Source organism: Canis aureus, chromosome 26 (genome assembly GCF_053574225.1).
Source record: "Canis aureus isolate CA01 chromosome 26, VMU_Caureus_v.1.0, whole genome shotgun sequence".
Classification (NCBI taxonomy): Eukaryota; Metazoa; Chordata; class Mammalia; order Carnivora; family Canidae; genus Canis; species Canis aureus.
This window is the reverse complement of record NC_135636.1, coordinates 24,359,683-24,377,732: the sequence shown is the minus strand read 5'-3', so window position 1 is coordinate 24,377,732 and position 18,050 is coordinate 24,359,683. Positions and strand designations below refer to the sequence as shown.

At 52.9% G+C, this 18,050-nt stretch overlaps 1 protein-coding gene across 2 annotated transcripts in view; it reads left to right on the top strand.

The window, feature by feature from the left end:
- Positions 1-16,688, top strand: part of STK35 (serine/threonine kinase 35) — a 44,447-nt gene extending 27,759 nt beyond the window's left edge. For both annotated transcript variants that reach the window (XM_077872457.1, XM_077872458.1), the window contains exon 4: positions 11,960-16,688. The gene's annotated coding sequence lies outside the window, so the exon portion shown is untranslated. The remainder of the gene's footprint in view (positions 1-11,959) is intronic.
- The last annotated feature ends 1,362 nt before the right edge of the window (positions 16,689-18,050 follow it).

Here is an 18,050-nt window from a genome sequence, read left to right as displayed (position 1 = left end):
GTCCTGTCACGTGGGCAGGCTGGTGGTTCTGCCAAAGAGCAGCTTTGAAGCGCCTGCATCTCATTCTCAGGGTTTTGTGGTGGGGGAGGGGGGGTTGTTGGTTTTTTTGTTGTTGTTGTTTTTCCCCATGGTTATGTAACATCAGGATCATGATCGCTGGCTATAAAATAGACTTTGAGGGCCACTTCTATTTGTGCATTGGAAATAACTTTTTATTTTGGGTTAAGGAGAGGAGAAGGGGGAAGGAGAAGGGGGAAGCCCCTTAGCAGAGTGCAGGGCGCTCTGTTCTCAGTTGCCCTCAGGCACGTCAGTGCGAAGAACTGAGGGGCGGGCGACCCCGTGGCCTGAACTTGACATCAAGCTGATGGAAAGGGATTTCAGAGTCAGTCCTTCAGCTGTCCTCAGACCCCTTGTTTTGAACTATGTGTAGGGTGTGGGGTAGAAGCTTGCTCTACCTGTTAACCTCCTCTCCTTCCCTGGAGAATGGATCCAAGTTTTATACTTACTTACAAATGCTTATTTATTCATAAGAGACACAGAGAGGCAGAGATATAGGCAGAGGAAGAAGCAGGCTTCCTGCAGGGAGCCCCATGCGGGACTCCATCCCTGGACAGTGGGATCACGCCCTGAGACGAGGACAGACGCTCAACCTCTGAGCCGCCCATGTGTGTCCCACCCCACTGTTTCTTACCTCTTGAAATCCTCATGCAGGTCCTGGGTAGGATGTCCTTCCCACTCCAAAGACAGTAAGTGATTTATCCCACTGGCCACATGGCTAGCAAGTACCAGCTCCAGGGCTGGAGCCCTGGAGACCATGCTCTTTTTCCATAGGCTTCTGAAGGTAGGTCACATTCGTACGTCTGCAGTGGTTCAGTCCTCCATGCTCCCAGGAACTCAGTGGAGGGAACGCTGGCTTTTGGTTGAAGAAGTAATGGCACCCTGTAGGACCTGTGACTTAAGATAACCCCTGAAGAAAGGAGGGCCGGCAAGGGTGGTGCAAGCAAGGAACACGGCATGAGAACATTGAGAATTTGTGTCAAGAGCAGATCTTTGGGTTGGGTCATGCAGAGATAAAGTGGGAGAACGAAATAGCACTAAGTTGTCCAGAGCTTTGAATGTCAGCCTAAGGAGGGTAACCTTCACCCTGGAAAGAAAGCGGTAGCAGGTGGTGGTGATGGTGTATGTACAAGGCCGTGGTTTTCTGGCAGATGAGCAGGTCACAGTGAGGCAAGAGCTATTGGCTCCCTGTGGGAGGGAAGAGATGCTACACCTGACAGGGCCAGCCTTCTTCAGAAGGTGTGAGATGGCACCCTCCTGAGCACACAAAGGGAGACGGCAACGGCCCATATGGGAGCCCTGTGCTTCCATGTTAGTGTCTGTAAGAGACTGGTTTTGGGACCTGGTATGTTGATAAATCTGGGTTTAAATTGCCACTCTCTTACTTCCCAGCTGGGTGACTTTGGGCAAGTCCCCTAACTTCTCTGGGTCCCCATTTCCTGTCTGCTAAATGATACTCATTTATCACTGACGTTCACTGTCTGCTGGTGTGAAGACTAAATGCACAAGAAATAGGAAGTCCCCAGTGCTTTTCCTCGTGCACCGCGAGAGCTCACTGACGGACAGCTCTGTGTGTTGCCTTCATTCGGTCTGTTTGTTTTTGCCAAATCCTTACAAGCTAATCATTCCCTTTCACTAGCAATCTGCAGTGCTCTTCTTTTCCCTAAGAGAGCTCCAAGCCCCTTAGCAGGTGCCCCCAGTGAGTTCTCCTCAGCTCACTGTGCTTCAGTCTGGTTGCTATAACCAGAAGTCCATATGGTCTCCCTTTGCCCAGACCACTCTGGGCATGACCTTGTTTGAGTCTTTCCTTTTCCAACCACAGACTGTCCTGTCGCCATATGGAAGAGCGACCTCTCCTTCAGTTGGGACAGCACCTTAGACACGCTCCTGGCAAAGGGCCGGTGAGGAGGGTTCTCCCAGGAGCCCAGCCTCTCCCTGGAGCCCTTTGTCTGCTAATCACAGCAGCCACAGCTGAACCTCAGTCTCTTTGGGGACTGTTGAGGCAGTTGGCAGCTTTCATTTCATCCCTATACTTAATAAGTTGAGGGAGGGAATTAGTGAGGATGTCCCTGTAGCCGACTGCCAATTACCAGGGCTGTTTCTGCAGACAGTCTGGAGTGCCAGCTAGTACCTGTTTACCAGCTCAGGTGCTTCCCAGCTCCCTGAGGAGCTCCAGATGTGACGTCCCAAGGCCAGAAAGACCAGGTTTAAATAGGTCTGCATCCTCAACCCCCCATGGGATGACTTAGAGTACAGTCCTATGGATCACTCACTGGTCACTAGAGAGCCCTCCAGATCTCAGACTCTTAGGTCTTGCCTTTAATTCTTCCTTTGATTTCAAGTTTTGGTGTTTGGGGTTTTGGGGGGTTGTTTTTTTTTTAAGATTTTACACCCACCATAGGGCTCGAATTCACAACCCGGAGATCAGGAGTCACATGCTTCACCAACTGAGCCAGCAGGCGCCCCAGCCATTCTTCCTTTTGTGCATTTGGCAAGCTTTTGAATCCAGCATTTGGGGCAGCTCACTTTGAGAAATCAAAAAGGTTTAAAACAATATGAAGCAAGTCCACAATGGTGACAACATGAGCACTGCTATAATATGACCGAGTCTCCAAGTCTGTAAGCTCCTGTGGTAACTGCCTGCTGCAATTTATGTAGGAGCATTCACTGCCCCAGCCAAACTTTCTGACACGCTGGAGATAAGGCTGGCGTCTGTTTGCAGCACACCATCTTGGCTTGAGCTCCGCTCGCCTCCCTTCTCTCAGTAAACCGTGTCCTGCCGTACATTGGGCCTGCCAGCGATTGCTGCAAGAGAGTGCGTGTCCTCACTGTGGTAAGTGGGCCACCGACTGAGCTCAGCTGACTCGGCATAGAGCCTGTCTCCTCTCCATGGCCTTTATCTGCTTTGAGTCTCAAGTTTGCCTGGAGAATCTGTAAGGAGAGGGACCTCCCCTGTCCCACTGGTAGGCAGGACTATGGTACAGGAGGCTGAAGCTTGCCTCCCCCGCAGAACGCCCCTTAGCCCTCAGCCCCCATGCAGCTTGCCCTGCTCACCTGTGCCCTGGGGAACCCCTTTTAGCACTCCTGTGCTGCTTTCTGGTAAGCGTTCTGCCTTGATAGATAAGAGCCTTGGCGAGGTGCTTTTAGATCTAGATTCCTTGTGCGTGGGCCCTTCTCAGAATCCAAGCATCAGGGGTGTCCCTCCAGAAAAAGGGGACTGACCTGCACTGTGATACTTCATATGCCCTCTGGCATTTGCAGACCCTATGCCTCCTCACAATTCTAAGGACCCCGGATTGAGAACCCCTGTCCTGGTCCCAAGCCCCTTAGCTGCATAGGAAGAAACGAGGTCAGGGGCACCTGGGTGGCTGAGTGGTTAAGCATCTGCCTTCGGCTCAGATCGTGATCCCAGGGTCCTGGGATTGAGTCCCGCATCGGGCTCCCCACCAGGAGCCTGCTTCTCTCTCTGCCTGTGTCTCTGCCTCTGTCTCTTGTGAATGAATAAATAAAATAAAATCTTCAAAAAACGTTCGAAAGAAACAAGATCCCCAGCAGGGAGCATGGAGAGAGCTAGATGAGACTGGAAACGGGGGTTCCTACCACCACACGGGGTCCTTCATTGTTTTTTCTACATTCTGCTTCAGTGTCTCTTAGTAGGTGGCCACATGGGAGTCCATTCCTGTGGTTGCATCTGTGCTGTTACAGCCTGGGCAACAGGCTGCTTTTCAGAATTCACAGGGCTGCCCCCTCTGGACATGCGGAAGTGGGTGAAAAGGATGTGGAAGCTGGGAGGGAGGGCCCCTGGCTGCTTGAGAGCTGGTGTTCAGTTTCTCAGGGCAGGGGGTGGGGGGCCTGCCCTGCTGCTGCCCCATACCACCATCACTACCTATTTAAGCAACCCATGTGCTTCGAATGTGGGGTGCAGTTCAACCTACCTGACAGCACCCCCAGCTGGAACGCCACCACCACCTCTTGAGCCACTGGCCTGCTGAGGAGCAGTGTTGGGCATCATTGCATTTTATAGGTGGTCAGACCTGAAGGATAGGCCATGTGGTCTTGAAGATCTGGGGAAGACCACAGCATTGAGGCCAAAGCCAAGGCTCCTAGTCTGCAAGGCCAGCCTTCTCGTTTGCCTCTTTCTGTGGCTGGCTTGCCCTGGGGGACTTACTGAAGCCAGGCTGGTCCTGCTGGCCACCCCTGGATTTCAGGCTTCCCTCTCCAGATTGAACAGAAGACCTTACTTTCTTTCCCTTTGCAAGGTGGCCTCCTGCGGGAAGGCAGTCATGGAAGGAGTGGCAGAGAGCTGACATTGGCAGCAGAGCCTCCTGGTTCTGTAGCAGGTGGACTGTGTCCTGTCAGGGAGACCCTTGGTCCCCATGTGCCTCATTTTCCCCACAGGGCTCTGGAGGTGTGTTGGGGGGAGGTGGCGCGGTGCGGCCAGATAGGAAATGAGCACTGAGGACATCCCAGCTCTTCCCTTGCCACCTGCTGGAGCCTGGACAAGTGGCCCGGTTTTCTGAGGTGACGGTGAGCATCTCTCTCTTCACCTAGCATGGCGGGATGTTCCGTGGGAACTCAGCTATAGGCAGGGATTTTATAACCATATTTTTGTGTTAAGATCCTGCCATGCTGAATGACTCTGTGGGACTTGTAAATTAATTCTTTTGTTGCCCTGCACTAGCTCCCAGTTCCTGTCAGTCAGCCAGCGTTTGATTCATTGGTCTGGCAAACCTGAGATGCTCGAGAAGCACAGGACTGTCCTGTCCTTAGGGTAGATGGGGAGCGCACAGGGCATGGCCCGTGGAGGTCTGTGGTCACTCCCTGAGTGCTCGCCGGGGCACAGGGCCCAGCGTCCCTGGGGGAAGGCATGTGGAGGGGGCCAGCTGACAGCAACGGGGCGGGTCAAGGGACCGGCGCTTACAAGCCGACCAGCACTTGCCGAGGCCCAGAGCAGAAAGGGGGCTGGCATGATGCCAAGTTGTCTCGCCCAGGCCAGTAAGCTGGTGAGGTTTGGGGTTGGGGTGGGACATAAGGCTGCTGTCCCCATATGTTAATTGCCTCCTGTGTACCTCACTGTGCCCAGTACAGACGCTGTCACTGGATGTCACACCCTGCACGGCAGACATGACTACAATGTTGATAAAGTTTTGGCTTGGGGACCTCACCTAGTAGTGGGGAGAGCCAAGCTACCTGTTTTAGATCTCCTACCTCAAAGCCCAGGCCCTTGACGGAGCATCAGCTCTTTGCCACTCTTGGAACATGATGCTCTTTGAATGACATTTACCCCACATTCAGTACCTACCCCTAAACTTCTGCCTTCTTTTGGCCTCCTGGTCAGGGCTCAGAGTCCAGAGCGGATGGCATCCCTGACATCATGCCCTCTGTAGATCCGAAGATGGACAGCATGGCTACCCCATCTGTCACGTCCACCTCTGTTTTTTTTTTACCCCTGTGCTGTGCTGTGGGCCACTTGTAGCACGGTTGACCCTAGTCTTGCCCCTCTCTGAGCCCCGCTGTGGCTAGCAAAGCCTTAGATAAATGGTGTATCAGAAAGCTTGGCTCCCTGGCCTCTGTCCCTCTGACAGATGGGAATGGACAGTAGTGCCAGGGCCACTGACACGCCCCCACCCCCCCCGGCCCAGAGCTGGCATGTTAATATGTGAGTATGAAAATCCAGCTGCTTTGGTGTATTAAACAAGTGAGGAATGACTCATTTTGAAGCTAATCCTACTTAGGAGAGGCCTGCTGTCTGTGACTGTGACATCCATCGCCTTGCCTCTGTACCTCCACAGATGATACACAGAAAATGGATACCTGAGCCTTGGTTTGCCCATCTGTAAAATGGAGATAATTCCTACACAGTCCTTTGTTTGGACAAAGGAAGCTTTGCTTATGAAGCCTGGCATACATGATGTCTAGCATGTCAAAGATAGCCTTAAGTACAGTAATAATATCAGCTTGCAGGACTGCACGGGGAGCTTTGGTTAAGAATGAGTTCTTGGGGGACACCTGGGTGGCTCAGTGGTTGAGCATCTGCCTTTGGCTCGGGTTGTGATCTTAAGGTCCTGGAATCAAGTCCTGCATCAGGCTCCCTGCATGGAGCCTGCTTCTCCCTCTGCCTGTGTCTCTGCCTCTCTCTCTCATTCTGTGTCTCTAATGAATAAAGAAATAAAATCTTTTTTAAAAAATAGATGAGAGGGACAGAGAAAACCAGACTTTAGGTTGGAATCCCAGTTAAGCATGCACTAATCATTTAACCTTTTTATTTTGCTGAGTGGCACGAGTGTATGTAGTGACTGGCACCTGACATCACACATGCTTATGGTTGCTTCACACCTTCACAGCAGGTGGCATGAGCTTCAGTGCTCTGTGCCACCTCAGAACCTGTAGACTGCTATGTGAGTCCTCCTTCTGACATGTGCTGTACCTGGGCTACCGGCCCATCCTTTCAACGTAGTTATGACATTTTTGTATAATACCACAGAGGATAGGTCCTCGCAGACAGCTAGGTTGTATTTCAGATTTTGAGGTTCCTGGGCTTTAAAAATCTATCTTTAGGCCTGAGCAGGTTGAAAGGTGCTGAGGATACCTTTGCCACCATCTGGCTGTCCTGGGGGAGTTACAACAATGGTGTGGCAGAGACTCATTTCAGATAGGGTATTTGGAGAGCTCCCCTTCCCTCTACTACCACCTCCGCTGCCTTCCCCTTACGTCTCCATATTGCAGATGTAGGACAGAAAGTTCCTGAATTAAGCCTCATCTCTAGATAAGTTGCACAGCTCTGGTCTAAGAACCAGAGTGACCATTAACACAGTGAACAACAGGATAGATCATACAGAGTATCCGACTCCGTACCAGGTGCTGGAATAGGCAGCTTACTTGAATCCTCACTGCAGACCCTAGAAGGGTAAAGAGCAGCATCCCCACTTGCTAGTATGGAAAAGGAGACTCAGATGATATAAATGGTTGGTAAGTGGCAGAGACCAGATTTGAACCCAGGACCGTCACCACAGCTTGTACTGTTTCCCCCGAGAGAGCACTTGAGGAAAGACGCTCAACTGAAACGTAGCTGAATCTCTAGGCTCCTAGAGATTCTTATACCCTGCCGCTGCCAGACTTAAACATTTGGAAGGATGGTACAGACAGGGAACCACCGCCATTTAGTTTCATCTAAAAATGACATTTTGACATCAACAAAGTAGGAGGACCACGCTTCTAGAGTACAGGATAGCCTTCTCTTTCCCTAGATGATCATGTCTGTGGGCCGAGAGGTAGGGGAGGTGGTGGGTGGGGGAACCCATGAATCCCATCCTCTCCCCACTTCTTGTTCTCCAAACTGCTGGTGGCGTTAATGGGAGCCCAAACAACTGCTTAGCTGGCAGAGGAACTTGCTAGAAGTCTGCTCATAGCCTGGTGGCTCCACATCCTCCAATGTGCTCTAGACACCAGACTTGTGCAGAAATACCTACAAGCCCTCCATGAACCCTTTTCTGAGTGAATGTGTTTATAAATGAAGGGATTAAGTGGGTTTTAAACTCCACTTAACCTCTTGTCTCTCCAGGAAGGGATTTTCCAGGACAGTTAATGCTAAAAGTAGGAGCCGTGGGCAGACCCTGTCCTCTCCCACCCATTAGCTGTGCAGCCCTTCTCTCTGGGCATCGGTGCAACTGGGCAACCGGAGCGCCTACCTCATAGGGTTGTGGAGGTGAGATGGGGCAGTAGCCATAACACGGAGGCTCCGTGTGGGAACATGGTTAGTGGGAAGCAGCATGGAAGAGCTGAAAGTTGCCCTAATAGGGTTGTTCCCTACAAAGCCCTTGGAATGTTCGATGCTGGGTGAGCAATTGCTGTGACTATAATTACAGAGAAATAAGGTCAGAAGTGCTGAGGGAGCTGCAGGGACCACGGGCAGAGTCCGAGCAGGAAGCCCGGGCGGTGAGTGGCGCTGGGCCTGCGGGGACGAATCGCTGGTTCTGTGGCTCAGCAGCTCTGTGCATGGGCCCAGCTGCTCCACCTCTCTGGGCCCATCCCCTTGTTAAAATGGGGCAGTCATCCTCACAAAATGAGATGATCAGAAAGGCGAAAGAGGGGGGTGTGCTGCTGACATCACGCAGAGGTTAATCACACAAGGCAGGCCCAGGTCGGAGCTGGTCACTGGGAGTCAGGGATCCGAGGGGTGACATCTGCTCAGGTGAAGTCGGAAGCTCCTCCAGCCCTCGAGCCCTCCCTTCCCCGGGCTGGGCCCTTAAACCATCTACTGCCCCAGCATGTGCCTGGGAGGGGCTGCTGCTATAACCCAGGACCATGCAGTCTGAGCCCTTCTCATGGCTGTAGAGCCTCTCTCCCTGGTGATACAGCTGCCACCACTGGCTCCCTGAGGCAGGTGGCAGGTGGGCCGTCTATAAAAGGACCAACCCCGAAGGCCCGGCCCTCTCCCTGAGAGAGAGAAAGAGAGCCCTCTTTCTTGGCCCTGTCCCTGGGAGAGAAGCAGACCCAGACCTGTAGGCTGTCCTGAGGCATACTACAGGAGGATGGGACCCAGTGCCAAAGTCAGGGGAGGGTGGAGGAGCCTGTGGGAAATGTCAGCCTGGCTTCCTGGCAAGGGACCCAGTGATTACAGCGGTCATTACACGCTGGTGTCTCAGGAGTTCTTGCAGAGAGCTCTGCTGTTGGTTTGACCTTCCATGGGCACACTCTGTTCTGCTGGTTTATTATGTAAAAGGAGACTTCTGGCCTCTGAATCTCTCTGCCTCCCTGACCACTGCTTTTCTGCTGCTATGGGCCACCTTCCTGCTGATGGGCATCCCTTTGAGTAGGTTGTCCTTAGCTTGGGTGCTGCAAGGGATGGAGGAAAGCAGTGCTGAAAATGTCCTAACTGGTCCAAGAGATTATCTTAGCAGATAACACGTTAGCATACAGTTTCCTGGGCTTTTCTTGTTGTATTTCACAAGGACTTGGATGGTGAGGTTCCCCTCGAGCCTCCCCCCGGCTCCTGGTTGCTCTGCTTTGTCCTGAAAGCATAAGAAGGCCTAGGCATGCTGAATAAGCCAGAGCTCGAGATAGCTTCTAGGTCAGCCCGGGATGTGCTTCTGGTAATTTTATTTTGCCAAGTCAGAAACTGGGATACAAGACCCACCAATGGATTTTGTTGTTGTTGTTGATTGAGGAGACTTAACAGACAGGGAAACAAGCAGCAGAGGTGGAGGCTGAGAAAACCACGGTTTTCTTCCAGATGAAATACTTTTCCGGCACCTTTATAATTCATCCCCACTTTACTCCTTGCCTTGCGCTGGAGGAAGAAACTGTACAATCTGACCTCACCTGACAGCTACAGAAAATTCTCCACTGCCCACTGTGTGTGGAAGAGCCCAGAAGAGAGCCTGGGTCTAGGCTCTTGGCCTGCTATTCCAGGGACCTTTCTTTGGGGCTGCCAGCTCTTCTCATCCCTTAGAGTGCTCTGTTTTTGCCATTGCAAAGTAAAGCATGGCAATGTGATATGTACTCAATATGCACCAGGGGAAGGAGAAAATACACATGTGACAAGTACAACATTTTGATGCATTTCTTGACAGATATTCCTACACATGGAGGTTTTTTGTTTATTACATAGTTCTGCCCATACTGTACGCCGCAGGAAGGCGTAGCCTGCTTGTTCCTTCCCCTTAAGCCGGGGAAGTGCTTCTGCCGTAATGTCAGAATGCCACCTGCCTTCTCATTTCCTCTGTAATACATCACTGAGTGGATAGATTGTTTGCTTCAGTCTTTTCTTTTTGGATTTGTGGGTTGTTGCCTCGTACTTTAGATCACCCTTCAATGAACGTCTTTATTTGTGAAGTCCTTTTCACATGTAAGGTGACCAGTCAAGCTGGGTCTCCGGAAGTGGAATTTTAGGGTCTAGAGGTCGAAAATTACCTGAGGCTCTGAAAATACCTGGCCAGATGGCTTTCCAGAAGGCACTGGTACACTTCTCTGGCAGGCCTTGCATCCCTTCCATGCCACCCTCACCCACCTAGGAGCAGTTTGGGTGGTCCAGTGACTGCGGACTACATCCTGTCCAAACCTAACACATCCATCATTTCCAGTTGGGGACGAGGACAGGATGGGCTCATGGAGTGAGTCAATTCCTGCTGTGGACCAGGTACTTGATAGTTGTTACTCTAGTCAGACTTCAAAGAAGAGCCATTTCTCACAGAGGCACAGGTTGAGGGTAGGAAGCAAACATTCACAGACAAGTGAGGCTCAGCATTGCCGGACCCCACTGCCTCCCATGAGGACTAGCCGAGTGTCTCCCTGAGAGCTGAGGACAACAGGCCCATGTGGTCAGACTGCACAGGTGCCAAGTGATGGTGAGGAGGATGCAGGGTTGGGAGGGCACACCTTTTCGGGCTGCGTGGAGTTTACACAAGAGTGAAGCCAGGGGACACCTGGATGGTTCAGGACCCTGAGTGTCTGCCTTTGGCTCAGATTGTGATCCCGGGGTCCTGGGATCAAGTCCTGCATCGGACTCCCTCCTCTGCCTGTGTCTCTGCCTCTCCTTCTATCTCATGAATAAATAAATACCCCCCCCCCAAAAAAAAATGAAGCCAGAGCAGGGGGGGATTTGGAGGGATTTCCAGCATGCCATGGAAGACTGCTCTGATTCCATTGTTCAGGGTGAGAGCAGGCACTCTGAAAGCCCAAGATGAGTCCATGTGCCGCGTAGATGAAGCATTGTTGCCCTGGGTGCCTGCCTAGAATGGGGTTCTACGTAGCCCTGATTGAGCAGCTCGGGCTGCGACAGCAGGCTGGTGGCAGTCGCTGGCTCGAGGCTGATCTCCGTAGGCTCTTGTGTTCTAGGCCTGCACTAAGACGGGTCCCTGAAAGGCTGGTAGCTAGTCTTGTTCATGAGGCTGGCACCCAGCAATTCCCAAAGAATAGCTAATCATAATAGGACCAGGCACTGCATCAAGTTCTGTGTATTCATTTGGCCCTCATAATAACCTGTGATTCGGTACAGGAAACAAGACCAAGGAGCAAAGGGCTTAAATTTGCCACAGTCAAGTGGCAGAACCTGTTAATGGCCACAGGTTCTGGCTCTAGGACCTCGTTCTTTTTTTTTTTTTTTTTTTTTTTTTCTTTTTTAAGGATTTTATTTGACAGAGCAGAAGGGCAGGGATGGTGAGCAAGCAGAGGGAGAAGCAGGTTTCCTGCTGAGCAAGAGCAAGGAGCCCAACGTGGGGCTCGATCCCAGGACCCTGAGATCAATGACCTGAGCCGAAGGCAGGCACTTAACCAACTGAGCCACCCAGAGCCCCCAGAACCTCATTCTTAACCCAACTCCCAAATCACCCCTGCCCCTGGCTGTGGGATTCTGGCCCCTTTTGAGACCTAAGAGCTTTGGTTAACTCAGACAGGTTCTTAGGGGGCTGAGTCTCACTTGTCTGTGAAATAGGATAAACTCAACCGTGCGCATGAAGCTTCAGTACAGCACAATTAGGGCAAGGAGGGAAGGGGACTGAAGCCTGGAAAGACTGATGGCTAGGGTCCCATGGCATCTTTTCCTAGTAGTGCAGGGATGGGGTTCGTGATAGGATTTTGTAGCCACAGCCAGCAGGCCTGGGTTCCCAGCCAGGGTCTGCTTCTCTGTCAGTGTGATGTTTAATCATGTGACTTAACCCGTGCCTCAGTTTCCCTGGGAGAATAATGTGTGTCAATGGCAGGACGGTTGTAGGGAATCTAGAGTCACTCCCTGTAAGGTATTTAGAAACCTCCCCAGCCCATCACAGCTCCTGCCGTCTCTGGGATGGGTGCTGGCCTCTAGTCTGATCTCTAGACTCTAGTCTGGCATCTGGAGCTTGGAGGTACCCCGAGCCCACCAGCCTAGTGTCCATTTATCCCCTGCCTTCTGTCTTCTGTCTTCCAGGTTGATCCTCGGGACCCACAGTCTCATCGTGTCTCACACAGAGGACGGCAGAGGGTGCAGGCAGTGGCTTGGTCAGTTGGTGATCTCCCAACAGCTGGATCTCCGGCAATGTGAAGCTTTTGTTTGGGTTTCCCTCCCACTCCTTTTAGTTTTGCTTAATTTTTTAAAATCTTATTTTATTTTTTGTCCTTTTTTTTTTCTCCTTTTTTAATTTAAACGATTAAGACTTCAGAAGAGCAGGAAACTATGCTACAGAGAAACAACATGGACAAAGCATATGTATAAATTTCATTGTTAATTTTTATAAGGGGTTAGGGAGCTATGTTGTTTTGTTCCTTTATTTTCCCTCTATCTCCTTTGTTTCACCCACCCCTTGGTTCTGCTTAGAACACCTCACTTCCCCAGAGAAGGCCTGCCTTTCTGTGGAGAACCAGGCCGGGTCCCAGAACATGAGTGAGACTTGAAGACAGGAGGCAGCCGGACCCCCCGGGGGCTGCTCCTGGCCAGCCCTCGGGCCTTACAAATGGTCCGAGGCGAAGAACCACCTGAAAGAGGAAGAAGACAGGGTTTGGCCAGGAGGACGCAGAAAAGAAAGTCTAAACTGCGGGTTTGTTCTCCTTCAGCTGCTGGAAGACCTGGGCCACACCAGGACTCGCAGTAGTGGGAGTCCATTCCCTCTTCTGCCCTTTATAACCAGGAGTACTGGGGGGGAGGGGAGGGAAAGGCGATGGGGGGCCTACAGAGGTGACTATTCCCCACTTCCCAGTGGTCAAGCGCCAGCCCAGCCTAGCTCTACAAGCCTACCTTTCTGTTAGTGGTTTCCCTCCCAGAGGAAGACCCCCAGGAAAAAACTGTCGTGCCAAACCTCTGCCTGGGACATGGCTGGGTCTTCGGTGGGCATCTGTCACTCCTGTGAGGACAGCACCCATCACCTCCTGCCTCTTGGATCATCTCCTTCCCATGTGTGCCCGCCAAACATTCTGGTTGTCACAGAGACCACCTAAGTCCCAGAGATCTGGTTGTGACCTGGCCATAAGAACAGGGTGTCCTGAACTGGCTGCCACTGTCATCTCCTTGCAGTGAAGGGTGTGTCCCCTGCACGTGGGCCCGTGGAGTCAGAGTCGGCGACAGTGTCAAGCGCCATCTCCCTCACCCCCAGGGACTCACTGTTAGATGCCCTCCCTCAGCATAAACGTGTCTGGTGGGAAAAGAATAGACCTGCCAAGAGCAGGGAGGGGATGAGTTAGGAACACCACTACCCCCACCCTCCACCCCCCGCAGCTGTCAGGTGTCCATTTGTGGCCTGCCACCACCTTAGAGCTTCCCCAGCGTGGCCCTATTGACCTCAGCACCAGCGTCTGTGTGGCCACAGTCTGTGTGGCCATCTGGCCCTCTGCGGCTCTCACACTGCTCCCTCCTCTCGGGCTTCTGAACCGGAGTGTTTGTCCCTCAAAGGGGCAAGTGGCTGGGCCTATGTTGTCCCTTTCACCCACAAGCTACTGGGACATCTCCAAAGGCTTTCCCCCCCTTTACAGTCAAGCAAGACAGGGTCTCAGGGGGAAGGGGAAAGGAATTCTTTTATGTTCATTTTTTGTTTTATCTAAACCAGCATAGGATTGATAGGGGAGGCAGTCAGAAATTGTTCGGGTTGGTGTGTGACCAAGGAGGGGGGCTTTTCCCCCAAAGCGGCAATCCTTTGGCCCTGGGCATTTGGGACAGACTAAGGCAACACCAGCCCAAACTTGCAAACTCACCACGTGTTTGCTGGCATCCTCTCACCCTTTCTCAAGCCCCTTAAATACCAAGGCAGCCGGTTGGCCACAGTTAGGGCAGCGGGTGGGAGCCATGCCTTTCCCTTCCTTGTGAAATCCTTTGTGCCCGCCTGCACCCTGGCTCCCTTCTGGCTTCTGGGGCCTCCAGGAGTGTGCCCTGAACTCCCCCTGAAAGGGTAGGGAGCACAGCTTCCCTGCCTGCAGCTCACTCCCCTTCTCTGCTTGTGCCCCCCACCCCCGCCCTCCCTGGCTGCAGCCCCTTCTGCAGCCCCGTCTGCAGGTCCCAGGTAAAGGCTCAGGCCTAACAAGGTATTCCCTTTCCTTTGACTTTTCCTCTGCCCTCCCAGGGCTCTATCCTCCATCTGGATCAGGTCTCAGAGCTGGGGTAGTCCCCCTGTTATTTCTCTTGGCATCAGAGTAACCCGTGTAGGTCATAGGATGTCTCTCTGCCTTCAGGGCAAGACAGGCAGCCTGGGAGGGGTGGCAGGCTTCTACACACCCTGGTCTTGCAGGACTCGGCCTACCCTTGCTTGGTGGCAGGGCCTCCCTCCCTGGCTCACCACGGCCAACTCCTTAGCCCCGAGTGCCTGTCTCTCCCTCCTGTCTGCACCCCCCCCCATCCCTGCTCCCTGCTCCCTGCTTTGCCCAGCTTAGGTGCCCAGGTGGTCAGGTGGACGGCAGCCCAAAGTAAACACCGGCTCTGCCCACAGCCAGTGGACTAGCCGTGATTAGACCCGGTTAGTTCCCATCCACTTCTCAGCCACCCCACCCCCAGCAGTCCCGCTGTGGCCCAGCCTCCTGCCTCTTCCTGCCCTTCATTCCCTCCACCTGCATCTGCCACCTCACCTCAGCATCACCACATCCGTAAGGCCTGTCCAAGTTCTAGGAGTTTCCAAACCTTAAAATAGTGGTCATTCTCTTCTCCTTGGATCTGTGAACCAGTTAGTCCGTAGTGGGGAGGTTCTGGGCCTGAGACCCAGTGGGTCTTAAGCTCAGTTTCCCCACCGGCAAGAGGACTCAGCAAGACAGATCATAGTGCCTTATCCCATGCCCTCCCTTGACCAGACCTGCTGGCTCAGCTGGAGGTCTGCAGTGTCCTCCCTACCTGTCCTCCTGGCACTTAAACTTCACTCCCACCCACAGAGAGCCATGAGGAAAGGGTCCCCTCCCACCCCAGTCGTTGCCCAATCCTTCCCCGAGGCTGCAGCCAGGCACAGGGCTCCCTGCCACCACCAGGGTACTAGCAGCAGCTTTAGCTGGGGACAGAAAAACCACGCTTCCACCAGGTGTTCTCTCTCTGCCTCTCACAACCCAGCAGGTCCCCTGCCTCTTACCTCTAGCCAGGAGGATGCCATAGTCTGTGCGTTCAAGCCTGGCTCTGGCTGACCCCTTTCTGGGCACCAGGGACTAAGGCTTCAGGCCTTAGCCCCTCCACTCATCCCAGAGGCATTGGGACAGGAGAGTGAGAACTCTGGCCTCCCACCTTGCTGTGGTTTGGCCCCCTGTCGGCTGCCTTTAGGAGGGAGCTATTCATTGTTTACTTAAGAAATACCCTGTTTACAGCTGGAGGAGAAATGTACCCAACACTGGCGGAGAGCTGACTCCTGGCCTGGCCTCCTGTCCAGCACTGCCAGTGGTCGTCCCAGAGCGAATGAAGGTGGAGACGGGAGGGGCGCGCGCCCAGCACTCCCTCTGCTCCCGACCCTGCGGTGCTAAGACCACTCACCACCTTCCTCGCAGCCTTCTCACCCCCCCGGACATTCCCTGCCTCAACCATTCCCTTCCTCCAAGGTTCTCTGCACCTTGACATATCAGCTGTCTCCTAGAAAACCAGTGTTTGGAGCAATAACATTATTTTTGCTTGAGTCATTTTTTCTAAGAAAAGGTTAAAAAGCTGGCACTGTAGGAACATTCTATGTTCTATGTTTCTGTGTTGCAGCTTACCTTTTTAGAAGACAGATCTTGATGGATGCCTGGGTTTCAGCCTCAGAGTATCTTTTGGAAACTCGGAACAACAGAAGTTGGGCATCCACCCCCTATGAAGGGAACCCCAAACTCTGTGCCCTCACCTTGCTCCATGCTGCCTGGGCCCCTGGCCCTACCCAACAAGAGCGCCTCTCACCTTTGATCCTCCTTGCACCCCTGCCCCACGATACACACACATCTGGGGGCACTGGTGGCTCTTGGGCTGTTGCTTCCCCCCAATTCCTTTCCCCTTCTTTAGCCTGTGTTGGCCCCCAGACAGGCATGGTGTGACTGGAGGACCCCCTGACAATAGACAAGCTTGGGGCTGAGGCTGTCCTCCCACACTGGGCTGAGGCACAGCCTTTGGGACACCAGGCTGGCCCTGATCCTGCCTGCCAGGCTCGGAGGATGGGGATTCCTGTCCAGGGAGATGCTCCTCAGTGGGGAGCTAGGAGGTGGGACACGAGGGTTGGCAAATGTCAGCTTCCAATGGCCACCATCAAGAGGTGAACCCACTGCCATCGGTCGCCCGGAGGTCCCCACATCTTTTTCCAAGAGAGGCCACAAGTGGAAGGGAGTTTGTTCAGGAACACTTTAAAGAAATCTTTTGTGCCCAAGGGGGCCTCTCCCATCAGAGCCGGGGAGTATGTTGCAAGGATTCAGCACTCACCATGGGGCTGACTTGGGTGTGAGGGAGGCACAGAGTAACCCAGGCACAGAGTTAGCTTCAAATACTAGTTAATAAATCTATTTTTCTTTATTTTCTTTTTTTGCACAGAAGCTGGTAATCTAGGACCTTCGTGTGAACAACTTTATATGAATATTTTTTGTACTTGGTTTACTTGGGTTGGTATGATACATTATATTTAAGTTCCTTGAACACTGTGGATTCCCCCTAATGTGTATGAATGACTGAGGCTTTGTAAATTAAGGGACGTTTGTGTGAATAAAGTTACTTGATGGGGTCAGAGAAGCCATATGTGATTTGAAAATGAGTGCTTTGTGTTTTTGTTGCCGCCCGTCCTTGGGGGGAGGGAGAAGCCAGCCCCCCAGCTCCCAGTCCTCGTGGCTGAGCAGCACCAGAGCAAGGGACACCTGGCTGCTGGCAGAGAAAACTGCCTGGTGGCCTTGGACTAGCCTTCCCACCCCACCCTGGGAGCAGGCCCTCAGAAGGAGGAACCCGCCCAGGGCACAGGAATCCACACCAGCCTGGGCAGCTGTCACAGGGATTCCCCTCCAGCCCCAGCACTGCTTCTGCAACTTTTGCCCTCAGGATTTTTATCCTAGAGATAAGAGAAGTCCCCAGACTACAGCAGCGGGGGAAGGGAACAGGGCCATCCCTGAAAAGCTCAGGGGGAGCGGTGGGCTCTGGGAGGAGCAGGAGAGAGCACCTTTGAGGGCTCAGGGGGTAACACCCACATCCAGAGAGCAGAGGGCTCTAACTGGGTGAAGCCGCAGTGATGACCTTGGTGGAAGAAAGACCGTCTAGCCCATCTCCCCTGGCCTGGCCAGCGGCAGCCACAGCCCATGAGGAATGAGGCCTGGCACTCATTAAAAGCCAGGTGCTTCTGTTAATAGCTACCAGGCCACATGGGAGGTGGGGTAGATGTGTGTCCCTCTGCTGATGAGACAGCTAAAGCCCAGAGTCCTGTGGAGTGCCGGGTGAGTGCTTGGTGCCCCAGGAAAAGGGAACTTCTACCCTTTGCTGGTGAGGACAAGGCATTTAGTCTCACTGCACATCTCTTTTTCTCGAGCAAGATGGCAGTGACAGTGCTCCCTCTAGAACCGTTGAGGCCAAATGGGAACCTCCTGTTGGGCCCAGCACTTAGTAGGCTTTAAACAGATGCTCCTAGAGTTCCCTTCTCCCAGAAAGGCAGGTTTGGGATGTTCCCAGAGTCTGCAAGCCGCTAAGCCCAGGCTCCCGGGCCTGCACAGCCTTCTGGAAAGCTGCTCAGTCTGTAAGGTAAGTGGTGGGCCCCAGTGTTTTACTTGGGGCCCACCACTCGGGCTGCTCGGGGATTGGACCTGTGGACCCAGGAATCATAAAACTGGAGGCCGAGTCAGGCCTCTGGAATGTGTGCCAGAGGAACAGATAAGTCTGCCTTCCTCCCTGATCTGAGAGTGAACACGCCACATTCCAGGCACAGGCTTTGGTGTCTGGGGACGAAGCTTCTTGCAAAGGATCCTTCTGGGCTTAGCCTGGAGCCTGGAGAAGGACGACCCACAAGTTTGCTTTAATAATTTGGCTGAAATAATTCACCCTTTTGAAGCGTACGGGTCAGGCGTTTTTCATATATTCAAAGTTAGTTGTGTAACCATTGCACCGTCCGATTCCAGAACATTCTTCCCACCTC